Source organism: Hyla sarda, chromosome 8, assembly GCF_029499605.1.
Source record: "Hyla sarda isolate aHylSar1 chromosome 8, aHylSar1.hap1, whole genome shotgun sequence".
NCBI classification, from domain to species: Eukaryota; Metazoa; Chordata; class Amphibia; order Anura; family Hylidae; genus Hyla; species Hyla sarda.
Window position 1 is genome coordinate 6,066,420 of NC_079196.1, and position 18,468 is coordinate 6,084,887.

Genomic DNA, 18,468 nt, shown 5'->3' on the forward strand with positions numbered 1-18,468 from the left:
CCAAGAGTCAGATGCTTAGAGCACGACGCACAGTAGGCACAGAGCAGTAAAACCAACACTGGATAAAATGGTGAATAATTTCACACAAAGCGGATACCCCAAAGCATTGGTCAAAAAAAGTAAACAATAGATATTTAACCTTGAAAGACAGACACTGTTACATCAAACCAAATCTAAAAAAGTCCCAGAAGTGCATTAGCTTCGTTTCAACATACAATGACAGATCCACATCCATTGCCAGAATCAGAAATAAACATTGGCACATACTCAAAGACAGTTTTCCCCAGGTGGAAGAATTCCAGAACCATCCATTATGTCATACCGCCGTCCACCCAACCTGAGGGACAGACTGGTGAAAACGGATGTCTCCACGGGCAGGGGAGGCCAACAAAGGTATCTATCTATACAGGGCAAGGGCAGCTACCCATGCCGTAATTGCATAAACTGCAATCGCATGGATAAGGACTCTTACTTTAAACATCACACAACAAATAAGATTTACAAGATCAGGTGGTACCGGACTTGTACCTCTGAGTTTGTGGTCTATGTGCTGACCTGCCCCTGTCACCTGCTATATGTAGGTGAAACTACATTGGAGTTTCGTACCAGGTTCAATTAGGGCTGGGCGGTATACCGCTTCATACTGAATACCGAAATTTTTGTGCTGCACGATATGACTTTTAACCCATACAGCAATACCGGTTTGGCCCCTCCCCCCTCGGGAATGAATGAATCAGCCCAGCGCTGCGCTGTCCCCACATCGGGGAACTAATCCTATGTGACCTGCGAGCGCTGTTCTGCCCCCCCCCCCAATTAATTATTAGCCCAGCACTGTCCCTATCAGGGTACTACTCACATGTCACCCACATGCGCTGCCCTCCTCGTCCTGTTTGTTGCGGCCTCCGGCGCTGACACTCTATACCAGTGGTCTCCAACCTGTGGACCTCCAGATATTGCAAAACTACAAATCCCAGCTTGCCCGGACAGCCAACGGCTGTCCGGGTATGCTGGGAGTTGTAGTTTTTCAACATCTGGAGGTCTGCAGGTTGGAGACCACTGCTCTATACTCTGCGGTATCCCTATGCCTGGGCTGCAAAAAATAAACAAAAAAAACTTTAACTCACCTCCCGTTAGTCCGGTACCGGCCTCACTTGTTTCCTGGGGATGGGAACGTCGGAAAGCCGTCAGCCTATCACCAGCCGCAGCGATGTTCCGTCTTGGTCGGTGATAGGCTGAGCCCATTGTCATGTAAGAAGCCGGCCAGAGCTCCTTACATGACAGTGTGCTCAGCCTATCACCGGCCGATGCGGGACATCGCTGCGGCCGGTGATAGGCTGACGTCTCTCCGATGTTCCCGTGCCCAGCGTAAGGCCGACGTAGGTGCATTAAAGTTTACTTTGTTTACCTTTTGCAGCCTGGGCATATGGATACCGCACAGTATAGAGTGCCAGTGCCGGCGGCCGCAACAAACAGGATGAGGAGGGCAGCGCATGTGGGTGATATGAGAGTATTTACCCCGATGGGGATGTGGGATGATAATTAATATGGGGGGGGGCTGGGAAATACCGTTATATACTGTGGAACCGCCAAAAGTCTAAAAAATACCGTGATACACACATTTGGTCATACCGCCCAACCCTAGGTTCAATCAGCACTGGTACTCCATCCGAAAAAAAGGATGGATCTGCCGGCAGCTAAACATTTCACCAAGGCAGGACACCAAGAAAATGATTTAAGATATACCTTGCTGGATCATGTCCGTGTCCCCAAAAGAGGTGGTGACAGGGTGAACATACTCAAAAGATGCAAACTACGTTGGATCCCATGAACTTGACTCATTACGACCTCATGGACTCAACGTAGATTTCACAGTTACACCTGGTATCTATAAATGGTCAAGATAATATGACCAGTCAATCACACTATCGTATATATATGGTATTGTATATATATCATGTGACATAACGTAACTCCTTCTTATCTTAGCTGTATATTATTAATGCCAAATACAAGGATAATAATACTCTTTTATTCTTTCATGCAGATATCCAAGGGGCACCACAATCAAATACCACCATCCATCTCCAGCATGACCGTACTACTTACCATCTTGCTATCGACCACCAGGGTACAGCCAATCAGGACAGAGTTTTATATATTTTGTATATTTAACTTTTTACAGCAGGAGACCTCACCCCAGGACAGGGTCTTTCAGACCCTCAGCTAAGTCATGGCCAAATATTAACCATACAGCTCATTGTATCCTCTATTTCACATAGATACACCCATCCTTGTTCCACATTCTCTCTACACATTTTTATTTACACATCTTTGTAACGACACTTACCCATCACTTTGTAATTCACCTTTGTTCACACAACTTTACCTCACTCTCCTTCACAGAATTTCACCTCCTTACACACTACATTACTATATAATTGACTCACACAGGTCTTATGGACTACATACAGTACAGACCAAAAGTTTGGACACCTTCTCATTCAGAGTTTTCTTTATTTTCATGACTATGAATATTGTAGATTCACACTGAAGGCATCAAAACTATGAATTATCACATGTGGGATTATAGACGTAACAAAAAAGTGTGAGAATCTGTCATATTCTAGGTTCTTCCTTTTGCTTTGATTACTACTCTGCACACTCTTGGCATTCTCTTGTTGAGCTTCAAGAGGTAGTCACCTGAAATGGTTTTCACTTCACAGTAGTGCTGGTGTGGAGGAGGAGGTGTGATGGTGTGAGGGAGGAGGAGGTCTGATGATGTGGAGGAGGAGGTGTGATGGTGTGGAGGAGGAGGTGTGGTGGTGTGGAGGAGGAGGAGGTGTGATGGTGTGGAGGAGGAGGTCTGATGATGTGGAGGAGGAGGTGTGATGGTGTGGAGGAGGTTTGATGGTGTGGAGGAGGAGGTGTGATGGTGTGGAGGAGGAGGTGTGATGGTGTGGAGGAGGAGGTGTGATGGTGTGGGGGAGGAGGTGTGATGGTGTGGAGGAGGAGGTGTGATGGTGTGGAGGAGGTGTGATGGTGTGGAGGAGGAGGTGTGATGGTGTAGAGGAGGAGGTGTGATGGTGTGGAGGAGGAGGTGTTATGGTGTGGAGGAGGAGGTGGTGTGATGGTGTGGGGGAGGAGGTGTGATGGTGTGAGGGAGGAGGAGGTCTGATGGTGTGGAGGAGGAGGTGTGATGGTGTGATGGAGGAGGTGTGATGGTGTGGAGGAGGTGTGATGGTGTGATGGAGGAGGTGTGATGGTGTGGAGGAGGAGGTTTGATGGTGTGAGGGAGGAGGAGGTCTGATGGTGTGGAGGAGGAGGTGTGATGGTGTGGAGGAGGTGTGATGGTGTGGAGGAGGAGGTGTGATGGTGTGGAGGAGGAGGTGTGATGGTGTGGAGGAGGAGGTGTGATGGTGTGGAGGAGGAGGTGGTGTGATGTGTGGGGGAGGAGGTGTGATGGTGTGGAGGAGAAGGTGTGATGGTGTGGAGGAGGAGGTGTAATGGTGTGGAGGAGGAGGAGGTGTGATGGTGTGGGGGAGGAGGTGTAATGGTGTGGGGGAGGAGGTGTAATGGTGTGGAGGAGGAGGTGTGATGGTGTGGAGGAGGAGGTGTGATGGTGTGGAGGAGGAGGTGTGAGGTGTGTGGGGGGGGGGGGCTTTGCTGGTGACACTGTTGGGGGTTTATTCTGAAGGTATACTGACCCAGTATGTCTACCACAGCATCTGGCAGCGGCTGCTAGTCAATCCGGTTTGCGTTTAGTTGGACCAACAGGACAATGACCCCAAACCCCTCCAGGCTGTGTAAGGACTATGTGACCAAGGAGGAGAGTGATGGGTGCGGCCCCAGATGTCCTGGTCTCCACAGTCACCGGACCTGAACCCAATCCAGATGGTTTGGGGTGAGCTGGACGCAGAGTGAAGGCAAAAAGGGCCAACAAGTGCTAAGCATCATGGGAAATCCTTCAAGACAAAGACCATTTCAGATGACTACAGATCATCAGGAGAATCCAAGAGTGCGAAGCGGGAATCAGAGGAAGAACCAGAATATGACAGATTCTCACACTTATTGTTCTGTATATAATCCCACATGTGTGAATTCAGAGTTTTGATGCCTTCAGTGCGAATCTACAATATTCATAGTCAGGAAAATAAAGAAAACTCTGAATGAGAAGGTGGACAAACTTATGGTCTGTACTGTAGATAGATATGAGATAGATAGATAGATAGATAGATAGATAGATATGAGATAGATAGATAGATAGATAGATAGATAGATAGATAGATATGAGATAGATAGATAGATATGAGATAGATAGATATGAGATAGATATGAGATAGATATGAGATAGATATATAGATAGATATGAGATAGATAGATATGAGATAGATATGAGATACATAGATAGATAGATATGAGATAGATAGATATGAGATAGATATGAGATACATAGATAGATAGATAGATATGAGATAGATAGATAGATAGATAGATATGAGATATATATGAGATAGATAGATAGATATGAGATAGATAGATAGATATGAGATATATATGAGATAGATAGATAGATAGATAGATAGATATGAGATAGATAGACAGAGAGATGATACATGGAAAGGAGAACAGCACACCGTAGAAATAGTTTCTAGAGCCTTGGTCAGGATCCCAGCATTTGTACAGCAAAAAAGGATCTCACTGCAGCACACAAATTAAGGTGAAAAAATTGGTGATTTATTCCATAAAAATGGGTGATTTCACAGCAAGAAGTGTGGCTTCTTGCTGTGAAATCACCCATTTTTATGGAATAAATGACCATTTTTTTTTCCACCTTAATTTGTGTGCTGCAGTGAGATCCTTTTTTGCTAGATAGATACATACATAGATAGATAGATAGATAGATAGATATGAGATAGATAGATATGAGATAGAGAGATAGATATGAGATAGATAAATAGATATGAGATAGATAGATAGATAGATAGATAGATATGAGATAGATAGATAGATAGATATGAGATAGATAGATAGATAGATAGATATGAGATATATAGATATGAGATAGATAGATATGAGATAGATAGATAGATATGAGATAGATAGATATGAGATAGATAGATAGATATGAGATAGATAGATATGAGATAGATAGATATGAGATAGATAGATATGAGATAGATAGATAGATATGAGATAGATCGATATGAGATAGATAGATATGAGATAGATAGATATGAGATAGATAGATATGAGATAGATAAATAGATAGATAGATATGAGATAGATAGATATGAGATAGATAGATAGATATGAGATAGATAGATAGATAGATATGAGATATATAGATATGAGATAGATAGATATTAGATAGATAGATAAGAGATAAATATATATATATATATATATATATATATATGAGATAGATATGAGATAGATATGAGATAGATATTAGATAGATAGATAAGAGATAGATATGAGATATACAGATAGATATGAGATAGATAGATAGATAGATAGATATGAGATAGATAAATAGATATGAGATAGATAGATAGATAGATAGATAGATATGAGATAGATAGATAGATATGAGATAGATAAATAGATATGAGATAGATAGATAGATAGATAGATATGAGATAGATAAATAGATATGAGATAGATAGATATGAGATATACAGATTGATAGAAGATATGTGATTTTCCTCCCTTGTAGGATACATTCCTCATTGACTTGTTCTCTTCCCTATAGATATTTCATTCTCTATTATACGAGTTATGAAGGTCACCCCAAGGACGCTCCTGTCTGATCGTCTCTTCCTCTCCGCAGGGTCAGGGCTGTGACAGGACAGACATCAGGTCATGGAGGGGTCTCTCGTGTGGACACAACCACTGAGCGTCCCCCCTGCAGCTACATATTCATTTTTCAGTGAAGTCTCCTCCGATGCCACTCGGCTGCGTTACGATTCCAGCTCCGATTTACATTTCTAACCTCCTGATCATTATGAGGAGCCGAATTTCCTGTAGGTTCTCACATGATCCATCTACAAAACCCTCAAGAGGGGAAATCGAGAGAGAGAACATTCGGGATTACAGCTGAGGAGCGAGACTGAGGTTAATGGCTGCGGGGGAAGAGACGCGGGATCCGCGCGGAGAGGATGAGCTCAAGAGGCTTGATGAGGAATTAACATTAATTAGCATAAAATAATCAAAACCATCACAAATAGGGTTAGATAAGGCACATTAATAATGGAGAAACCCTCAAATTAAATCAAGAGTAAATTACCATCTGGAGGAGAATAGATGTACAGTAATGTACAGTAGTGATAGGAATAGAGAGAGCACATAATAATAATAATAATAATAATAATAATAATAGTGATATACACAACCATCAAGAATGATAGACATTCTAGGGTCATCTATTGATTGGTGGCCAAAAATCGTGCCCCACTCCCCATTGGTGCCATTAGGCACTTGACCTCACACTGAAGTGTCTGCAGAGGTCACCAGGTACCAAGTAATTATAAACATTGTTGTTGGTGATGCGGTGCCCTGATGACAATGGTCCAGGTACTATCCTGAGAAATCCGTCGGGTGGCTGGGAGTCAAAAGGTTTGTCTAGTGCCGTGTTTCCCAACAAGGGTGCCTCCAGCTGTTTCAAAACTACAGCTCCCACATGCCCGGACAGCCGTTGGCTAAGTTATTTATAAACATTGGTATTAGTGATGCGGTGCCCTGATGACAATGGTCCAGGTACTATCCTGAGAAAGCCGTCGGGTAGCTGGGAGTGAAAAGATTTGTCTAGTGCAGCCGTTGGCTGTCCAGGTATGCTGGGAGTTGTAGTTTTGCAACAGCTGGAGGCACCCTGGTTGGGAAGCACTCGTCTGGTGCATCAATGTGTATCAGGTACTGGAGGGCACATGCAAATGGAGTTCTGTGTATTGCAACAAGTTGATTGAAGGGGTACTCTGGTGAAAAAAAATAAAAATAAATTCATATCAACTGGTTCCAGAAAGCTAAACAGATATGTAAATTACCTCTATTAAAAAATATTAATCCTACCAGTACTTATCAGCTGCTGAAGTTGAGATTTTCTGTCTGACCACAGTGCTCTCTGCTGACACCTCTGTCTGTATCAGGAACTGTCCAGAGTAGGAGAAAATCCCCATAGCAAACCTCTCCTGCTCTGGACAGTTCCTGATACAGACAAAGGTGTCAGCAGAGAGCACTGTGGTCAGACAGAAAAGAACAACTCAACTTCAGCAGTAGCTGATCTTAACCCTACCAGTACTGGTAGGGTTAAGATTTTATTTTTATTTTTATTTTTTTATAGAAGTAATTTACAAATCTGTTCAAATTTCTGGAACCAAAAAAAAAAAAAATATTATTATATATGTTTTTCAATGGAATACCCCTTTAAATACACTTACAACTTTACAGAGTGTAAAGGGTTACAACTTCTTCTGTGCACAGATGAATGATGCTTTGGTCACATGAATTTTCAATAAAAAAAAAATTTTTCCTTAGTCCAACCCAGAAAAAGGGATGAACCCAAACCTGTTAGAACCTGTTGGGTGCTGGTCATAGCCAGAGCCATATGTATATCTCCTAGCTCTGTTATTGCTATTAGTGTTGAGCACAAATATTCATAATGGAAATTTTTTGCGCGAATATCGTCACTTCATGATTTTGCGAATATTTCGAATAAAGTGCTATATATACGTAATGACCAATATTCGTTTTTTTGGTTTTGTTTTTGTTTTGTTTGTTTTTTCACATGCAAATTTTTATGTGAATTTTTATAGGAATTTTCGCATAGAAAAAAAAAAGTGAACAAACATAGCGAATATGCGAATTTCGCGAACATAGGACGAATAATCGTCAATAAATTCGCGAAATATCGCAAATTTGAATATGGCTCCTGCCGCTCATCACTAATTGCCATTCATATCTACACTTGGGCCACGTGTTTTCAATCTAGGTATAAATCTGTCTACAATCAATTTACTGTCCCTGCTCCTGTCCCTGCTCCTGTCCCTATCCACGCTGTGAGGATAAAAGTGCTACAAATTCTACATCTTTGAGAAGGAGAATATTCTGTACGCAAGAGAGGAGAAGACTGAACAAGGGCCTCTCTGCAATACACTAATCTCTTCATTGGCATATGGTCAAAGTTTGTGCTTTTAGTTTTAGCTGCTACAACATTAAGATTTCCCTGGATACGACCCTATGGTTATTGTGTCACAGATCAGAGTTATATGAGTAAAGAAAAGTCTACATATGGCACCATCGTGAGTCAATCTGTGAAGACCCACATCAGCAGTTTTGGTAAGTTTAGACTGAGAACTCAAGAACCTTACAACATTCACATCTACTTTACACCCACGTGGTAAGAAGCACCTCAGAGATGGATAAATTCAGTGAAGCTGCAATAAAAGCATGATTTAAAGGGACAGTGACCAAATATCCATTCATCTAGCTAAAAAGCTGTAACATTCCAGGCTACTGTGTTTTGTTAATAGAAACAACAGATAACTAGCGCTCAAGGTCTATAACATACGGCTCAGTATAATTATATGTAGTAAAAATTATATTTATTGATAACAGCAGAAAATTGTCACCACCAGCAGGGCCCTTTCTGGGGAGGATTAAACAGATTTACTGTATATATTCTGACAATAAAATCAAATATAAATTGTATAACAAAATGATTATAAAAATGGACTGTTTAATGTGTTAAATGTGATAAATCAGAATATATTTTACATAATTTATCATTTCTATTTTACAACTTGTATTTTATTTGTTATACCCATTTTTATACTCATTTTGATATATACATTTTATACTCTTTTTTTTATACAATTTATATTTAATTTTCTTGTCAGAAGATATACAGTAAATCTGTTTAATCTTCCCTAGAAAGGGCCCTGCTGGTAATGACAATTTTCTGCTGTTATCAATAAATATATACAGTGACCCCCCGACCTACGATGGCCCCGACATACGATCATTTCAGCATACGATCACTCTCAGAGGCAGCATCAACATACGATGCTTTTGTATGTCGGGGCCATCGCATAAACGGCTATCCGGCAGCGCAGACTACTTCAGCTTCCGCCGGATAGCCGTTCACAGCAGTGGCATACCAAGGGGGGGGGCGGAAGGCGGCCCGCCCTGGGTGCCACTCTCAAGGGGGGTGCCAGGGGCGGACTGACCCGCCGCCGCCGCTGCTGAGGTCCGGGACGCTCGTCCCAGATCCCCAGCAGACAGCGCTACATTCTCCTGTATGCGCGATACACGCACATACAGGAGAATGCATCCCCTCTGTGTGAGGCGCATCTGCAGCTACACAGAGGAGACGTGACCTCCGCCCCCATGCAGCACGCAGTACAGGCGCCGGTGACATCACTCACACCTATAGGGAAGGGGGGGGGGGGAGAGGGGGGGTGCACTGCATATACTGTACCTATAGGGAAGGGGGGGGAGAGGGGGGTGCTCTGCATATACTATACCTATACGGAAGGGGGGGAGAGGGGGGGTGCTCTGCATATACTGTACCTATAGGGAAGGGGGGAGGATGGTGCTCTGCATATACTGTACCTATAGGGAATGGGGGCAGAGGGGGGTGCTCTGCATATACTGTACTTATAGGGAAGGGGGGAGAGGGGGGCTCTGCATATACTGTACCTATAGGGAAGGGGGGGAGAGGGGGTGCTCTGCATATACTGTACCTATAGGGAAGGGGGGGCAGAGGAGGGGTGTTCTGCATATACCTATGGGAAAGGGAGGGAGAGGGGGGTGTAGCTCTGCATATACCTATGGGGAAGAGGGGCGGGTGTAGCTCTGCACATACCTATGGGAAAGAGGGGGGGTATAACTCTGCATATACCTATGGGAAAGAGGGGGGGAGTGTAACTCTGCATATATTTATGGGAAAGAGGGGGGGGTGTAGCTCTGCATATACCTATGGGAAAGAGGGGGGTGTAACTCTGCATATACCTATGGGAAAGAGGGGGGGGGTGTAACTCTGCATATACCTATGGGAAAGAGGGGGGTGTAGCGTAGCTCTGCATATACCTATGGGAAAGAGGGTGGGTGATGAAACTCTGCATATATCTATGGGAAAGAGGGGGTTACCTGGCTACCTACCTACCTACCCTTTTACTGTGCAGGACACCAAGGAGGGCATTAATACAGTTTGTGGGCCTATAGATGGGAAGGTCCGTGTGGTCCGCTGACGATCACTTACCTGTCCTCGGCAGTCAGGAAAAGGAGAGGAAAAAACGGGGGTACTGGATGAGCGCTACTGCTTGAAGAAAAGGATTCGGAACCCCAATATAGCACATGACAGTTTATTAAGGTTTAGAGCAAATAGGACAACACGTTTCGGCACCAGCATGTGCCTTCTTCAGGTCCATAAAACAAAAAATTTTGGCGTCCTGAAGCCTGGTTTGTGCTGTAATGGCGTGACACAAACCAGGCTTCAGGATGCCAAAATTATTTGTTTTATGGACCTGAAGAAGGCACATGCTGGTGCCGAAACGCATTGTCCTATTTGCTCTAAACCTTAATAAACTGTCCTGTGCTATATTGGCATTCTGAATCCTTTTCTTCGAGCAGTAGCGCTCGTCCAGTACCCCTGTTTTTTCCTCTCCTTTTCCTGACTGCATCATCTCCGTACCCTTCCGCGGATACGGACAGGGGGTCTCGAGCAGCACAACTGCAGCTACTACCTTCCACTTCACACGCCCCAGGTGAGGTGCTGTCACCGTTGATAACCTCAGCGAGACATCACATTACCTAGAGTGCAGTGGTTTCCTACTATGCTACTACGCCCCCAACACATACGAGAGAGCACCCCAACCCTTCTCTTTTTTTACTACTTCCTCACACTTTACCTGTCCTCGGGGCTCCGGCGCATTCTCCTCTGGATTCCCTTCATCGTTGGTGCTCTCCATCGTTGTCATCATGTCGCTGCGCACGCCGTCCCGTCATCCAATAGGAGAGGCGTGCGTAGCGACGTGAGAGCGAGGATGCCGGGGAAGCAGAGGACTTGCCGGAGCGTCGGGGACACCCCGGGGACGCGGCGACAGCGTTGGACGGCAACATCCAGGGCAGCAGTGACGGTCCGGAGCGGCGGGGCCAGGTGAGTATAACCTCCAATACCAGTGGTCTTCAACCTGCGGACAACCAGATGTTGCAAAACTACAACTCCCAGCATGCCCGGACAGTCGTTGGCTGTCCGGGCATGCTGGGTGTTGTAGTTTTGCAACATCTGGAGGTCCGCAGGTTTTAGACCACTGTCCAATACTTTACATTGCACGGATCCCTCAACATACAATGGTTTCAACAAATGATGGTCCATTTAGAACGGATTACCATCATATGTTGAGGGACCACTGTATATTTTACTACATATAATTATACTGAGTCGTATGTTATAGACCTTGAGTGCTATTGTTGTTTCTATTAATATTTTGCTTTACACGTGCGGTTGGTGTTGTACTAGCAGCCGGTTTTTACATTGTGGATTCGGGAATCCCCCCCCCCCCCCTTTTTTTTACTGTATTTTGTTGTATTTTAAGTAAAAATGTTTCTCGGAATCCTAGTGTCTAGAGGTCTCATCCCTGCACTTATGGGAACAGCTTCAATGACAGGTTGTGGTTGGGTCACAGTGGACACCCGGTTAGCTGCACCACCCAGCCACGTGACACATAACGGACTACTACTCTCAGCTAGCCTGCACCACATTCACTGACTCATCATCGTTAGATATAAGGACAACATACAGATGTATAAACAGCAGGACCACGTGCCGCCAGGACACCCTTCACCCACACCACAGCCAGCAGACGACTCCAGGACGGCACAGACGCGGTGATGAACGAGGCCCTGACATCTATAAAGCCGCGTTGTAACAATTCTCTCCGTCGCCGCAGCCGGCACATCCAATCCCCAGCATGCCCACTGTCGCCAGCCGGAGCGTAATTATGGAGATTTGTTGTTGTTGCTTCTATGGCGTATTAGTCTTACGTGGGGATCTGATTGGCGCAGCTTATCCATAAAGTCTCAGTATTATAGACATTATATAATACCTGCCCCAATATGGCTCCCTGAGCCGGCGACACATTACAAATATGGATGAAATTCATTCTGCAAAATCTGAGAAACTGCTGAGATAATGGAAACGGCAGCGACACAAAGCGCAACGGAGCCAATGAGTTATCACACGCGGAATGTTCTGTCATATTCCCTGTAAATATACAGAGATACGAGGAGGAGCCCCGGACCGCATGATGGGAGTGCGCCCCCTGTGGTTACAGCATGGTGTCTATATAGAGATAATAGGAGGAGGTATGATGGGAGTGCGCCCCCTGTGGTTACAGCATGGTGTCTATATAGAGATAATAGGAGGAGGTATGATGGGAGTGCGCCCCCTGTGGTTACACTATGGTGTCTATATAGAGATATGAGGAGGAGGCATGATGGGAGTGCGCCCCCTGTGGTTACAGCATGGTGTCTATATAGAGATAATAGGAGGAGGTATGATGGGAGTGCGCCCCCTGTGGTTACAGCATGGTGTCTATATAGAGATAATAGGAGGAGGTATGATGGGAGTGCGCCCCCTGTGGTTACAGTATGGTGTCTATATAGAGATACGAGGAGGAGGCATGATGGGAGTGCGCCCCCTGTGGTTACAGTATGGTGTCTATATAGAGATACGAGGAGGAGGTATGATGGGAGTGCGCCCCCTGTGGTTACAGTATGGTATTTATACAGAGATACGAGGAGGAGGCATGATGGGAGTGCGCCCCCTGTGGTTACACTATGGTATCTATATAGAGATAATAGGAGGAGGAGGTATGATGGGAGTGCGCCCCCTGTGGTTACACTATGGTATCTATATAGAGATACGAGGAGGAGGTATGATGGGAGTGCGCCCCCTGTGGTTACACTATGGTATCTATATAGAGATAATAGGAGGAGGTATGATGGGAGTGCGCCCCCTGTGGTTACAGTATGGTATCTATATAGAGATACGAGGAGGAGGTATGATGGGAGTGCGCCCCCTGTGGTTACAGCATGGTGTCTATATAGAGATACGAGGAGTAGGTATGATGGGAGTGCGCCCCCTGTGGTTACAGTATGGTATCTATATAGAGATACGAGGAGGAGGTATGATGGGAGAGCGCCCCCTGTGGTTACACTATGGTATCTATATAGAGATAATAGGAGGAGGTATGATGGGAGTGCGCCCCCTGTGGTTACACTATGGTATCTATATAGAAATAATAGGAGGAGGTATGATGGGAGTGCGCCCCCTGTGGTTACATTATAGTATCTATATAGAGATACGAGGAGAAGGTATGATGGGAGTGCGCCCCCTGTGGTTACAGTATGGTATCTATATAGAGATACGAGGAAGAGGCATGATGGGAGTGCGCCCCCTGTGGTTACAGTATGGTGTCTATATAGAGATAATAGGAGGAGGTATGATGGGAGTGCGCCCCCTGTGGTTACACTATGGTGTCTATATAGAGATACGAGGAGGAGGTATGATGGGAGTGCGCCCCCTGTGGTTACACTATGGTGTCTATATAGAGATACGAGGAGGAGGTATGATGGGAGTGCGCCCCCTGTGGTTACACTATGGTGTCTATATAGAGATACGAGGAGGAGGTATGATGGGAGTGCGCCCCCTGTGGTTACAGTATGGTGTCTATATAGAGATACGAGGAGGAGGTATGATGGGAGTGCGCCCCCTGTGGTCACAGTATGGTATCTATATAGAGATACGAGGAGGAGGCATGATGGGAGTGCGCCCCCTGTGGTTACACTATGGTGTCTATATAGAGATAATAGGAGGAGGTATGATGGGAGTGCGCCCCCTGTGGTTACAGTATGGTATCTATATAGAGATACGAGGAGGAGGTATGATGGGAGTGCGCCCCCTGTGGTTACAGTATGGTGTCTATATAGAGATACGAGGAGGAGGTATGATGGGAGTGCGCCCCCTGTGGTCACAGTATGGTATCTATATAGAGATACGAGGAGGAGGCATGATGGGAGTGCGCCCCCTGTGGTTACACTATGGAGTCTATATAGAGATACGAGGAGGAGGTATGATGGGAGTGCGCCCCCTGTGGTTACACTATGGTGTCTATATAGAGATAAGAGGAGGAGGTATGATGGGAGTGCGCCCCCTGTGGTTACACTATGGTGTCTATATAGAGATATGAGGAGGAGGTATGATGGGAGTGCGCCCCCTGTGGTTACAGTATGGTATCTATATAGAGATACGAGGAGGAGGCATGATGGGAGTGCGCCCCCTGTGGTTACACTATGGAGTCTATATAGAGATACGAGGAGGAGGTATGATGGGAGTGCGCCCCCTGTGGTTACACTATGGTGTCTATATAGAGATAAGAGGAGGAGGTATGATGGGAGTGCGCCCCCTGTGGTTACACTATGGTGTCTATATAGAGATAAGAGGAGGAGGTATGATGGGAGTGCGCCCCCTGTGGTTACACTATGGTATCTATACAGAGATACGAGGAGGAGGTATGATGGGAGTGCGCCCCCTGTGGTTACAGTATGGTGTCTATATAGAGATATGAGGAGGAGGTATGATGGGAGTGCGCCCCCTGTGGTTACACTATGGTGTCTATATAGAGATAGGAGGAGGAGGTATGATGGGAGTGCGCCCCCTGTGGTTACACTATGGTATCTATATAGAGATAGGAGGAGGAGGTATGATGGGAGTGCGCCCCCTGTGGTTACACTATGGTGTCTATATAGAGATAGGAGGAGGAGGTATGATGGGAGTGCGCCCCCTGTGGTTACACTATGGTGTCTATATAGAGATAGGAGGAGGAGGTATGATGGGAGTGCGCCCCCTGTGGTTACACTATGGTGTCTATATAGAGATAGGAGGAGGAGGTATGATGGGAGTGCGCCCCCTGTGGTTACACTATGGTGTCTATATAGAGATAATAGGAGGAGGTATGATGGGAGTGCGCCCCCTGTGGTTACACTATGGTGTCTATATAGAGATAATAGGAGGAGGTATGATGGGAGGGCGCCCCCTGTGGTTACATTATGGTATCTATACAGAGATACGAGGAGGAGGTATGATGGGAGTGCGCCCCCTGTGGTTACACTATGGTGTCTATACAGAGATACGAGGAGGAGGTATGATGGGAGTGCGCCCCCTGTGGTTACACTATGGTGTCTATATAGAGATACGAGGAGGAGGTATGATGGGAGTGCGCCCCCTGTGGTTACACTATGGTGTCTATACAGAGATACGAGGAGGAGGCATGATGGGAGTGCGCCCCCTGTGGTTACAGTATGGTATCTATATAGAAATAATAGGAGGAGGTATGATGGGAGTGCGCCCCCTGTGGTTACACTATGGTGTCTATATAGAGATAAGAGGAGGAGGTATGATGGGAGTGCGCCCCCTGTGGTTACAGTATGGTATTTATACAGAGATACGAGGAGGAGGCATGATGGGAGTGCGCCCCCTGTGGTTACAGCATGGTATTTATACAGAGATACGAGGAGGAGGCATGATGGGAGTGCGCCCCCTGTGGTTACACTATGGTATCTATATAGAGATAATAGGAGGAGGAGGTATGATGGGAGTGCGCCCCCTGTGGTTACACTATGGTATCTATATAGAGATAATAGGAGGAGGTATGATGGGAGTGCGCCCCCTGTGGTTACAGTATGGTATCTATATAGAGATACGAGGAGGAGGTATGATGGGAGTGCGCCCCCTGTGGTTACAGCATGGTGTCTATATAGAGATACGAGGAGTAGGTATGATGGGAGTGCGCCCCCTGTGGTTACAGTATGGTATCTATATAGAGATACGAGGAGGAGGTATGATGGGAGAGCGCCCCCTGTGGTTACACTATGGTATCTATATAGAGATAATAGGAGGAGGTATGATGGGAGTGCGCCCCCTGTGGTTACACTATGGTATCTATATAGAAATAATAGGAGGAGGTATGATGGGAGTGCGCCCCCTGTGGTTACATTATAGTATCTATATAGAGATACGAGGAGAAGGTATGATGGGAGTGCGCCCCCTGTGGTTACATTATAGTATCTATATAGAGATACGAGGAAGAGGCATGATGGGAGTGCGCCCCCTGTGGTTACAGTATGGTGTCTATATAGAGATAATAGGAGGAGGTATGATGGGAGTGCGCCCCCTGTGGTTACAGTATGGTGTCTATATAGAGATAATAGGAGGAGGCATGATGGGAGTGCGCCCCCTGTGGTTACAGCATGGTGTCTATATAGAGATAAGAGGAGGAGGTATGATGGGAGTGCGCCCCCTGTGGTTACACTATGGTGTCTATATAGAGATAAGAGGAGGAGGCATGATGGGAGTGCGCCCCCTGTGGTTACATTATGGTGTCTATATAGAGATACGAGGAGGAGGCATGATGGGAGTGGGCCCCCTGTAGTTACACTATGGTATCTATATAGAGATACGAGGAGGAGGTATGATGGGAGTGCGCCCCCTGTGGTTACACTATGGTATCTATATAGAGATAATAGGAGGAGGCATGATGGGAGTGCGCCCCCTGTGGTTACACTATGGTGTCTATACAGAGATACGAGGAGGAGGTATGATGGGAGGGCGCCCCCTGTGGTTACACTATGGTATCTATATAGAGATACGAGGAGGAGGTATGATGGGAGTGTGCCCCCTGTGGTTACACTTTGGTATCTATATAGAGATACGAGGAGGAGGTATGATGGGAGTGCGCCCCCTGTGGTTACAGTATGGTATCTATATAGAGATTCGAGGAGGAGGTATGATGGGAGTGCGCCCCCTGTGGTTACACTTTGGTATCTATACAGAGATAGGAGGAGGAGGTATGATGGGAGTGCGCCCCCTGTGGTTACACTATGGTGTCTATATAGAGATACGAGGAGGAGGCATGATGGGAGTGCGCCCCTTGTGGTTACACTATGGTATCTATACAGAGATACGAGGAGGAGGTATGATGGGAGTGCGCCCCCTGTGGTTACAGTATGGTGTCTATACAGAGATACGAGGAGGAGGTATGATGGGAGTGCGCCCCCTGTGGTTACACTATGGTGTCTATACAGAGATACGAGGAGGAGGTATGATGGGAGTGCGCCCCCTGTGGTTACAGTATGGTGTCTATATAGAGATACGAGAAGGAGGTATAATGGGAGTGCGCCCCCTGTGGTTACACTGTGGTATCTATATAGAGATAATCGGAGGAGGTATGATGGGAGTGCGCCCCCTGTGGTTACACTATGGTATCTATACAGAGATACGAGGAGGAGGTATGATGGGAGTGCGCCCCCTGTGGTTACAGTATGGTATCTATATAGAGATACGAGGAGGAGGCATGATGGGAGTGCGCCCCCTGTGGTTACACTATGGTATCTATACAGAGATACGAGGAGGAGGTATGATGGGAGTGCGCCCCCTGTGGTTACAGCATGGTATCTATATAGAGATACGAGGAGGAGGTATGATGGGAGTGCGCCCCCTGTGGTTACAGCATGGTATCTATATAGAGATAATAGGAAGAGGTATGATGGGAGTGCGCCCCCTGTGGTTACACTATGGTATGTATACAGAGATACGTGGAGGAGGTATGATGGGAGTGCGCCCCCTGTGGTTACATTATGGTGTCTATATAGAGATACGAGGAGGAGGTATGATGGGAGTGCGCCCCCTGTGGTTACACTATGGTGTCTATATAGAGATAATAGGAAGAGGTATGATGGGAGTGCGCCCCCTGTGGTCACAGTATGGTGTCTATATAGAGATAATAGGAAGAGGTATGATGGGAGTGCGCCCCCTGTGGTTACAGTATGGTGTCTATATAGAGATAATAGGAAGAGGTATGATGGGAGTGCGCCCCCTGTGGTTACACTATGGTGTCTATATAGAGATAATAGGAGGAGGCATGATGGGAGTGCGCCCCCTGTGGTTACAGCATGGTATCTATATAGAGATACGAGGAGGAGGTATGATGGGAGTGCGCCCCCTGTGGTTACAGCATGGTATCTATATAGAGATACGAGGAGGAGGTATGATGGGAGTGCGCCCCCTGTGGTTACAGCATGGTATCTATATAGAGATACGAGGAGGAGGCATGATGGGAGTGCGCCCCCTGTGGTTACACTATGGTATCTATATAGAGATACGAGGAGGAGGTATGATGGGAGTGCGCCCCCTGTGGTTACACTATGGTATCTATATAGAGATAATAGGAGGAGGCATGATGGGAGTGCGCCCCCTGTGGTTACACTATGGTATCTATATAGAGATAATAGGAGGAGGCATGATGGGAGTGCGCCCCCTGTGGTTACACTATGGTGTCTATATAAAGATAAGAGGAGGAGGCATGATGGGAGTGCGCCCCCTGTGGTTACACTATGGTATCTATACAGAGATAC

The 18,468-nt window shown here is 46.0% G+C and overlaps 1 protein-coding gene across 1 annotated transcript in view; it reads right to left on the reverse strand.

The window, feature by feature from the left end:
* The window catches only part of CNTNAP5 (contactin associated protein family member 5), a gene marked incomplete in the record, with an annotated part of 569,649 nt that overhangs the window by 177,533 nt on the left and 373,648 nt on the right, over positions 1–18,468 (reverse strand).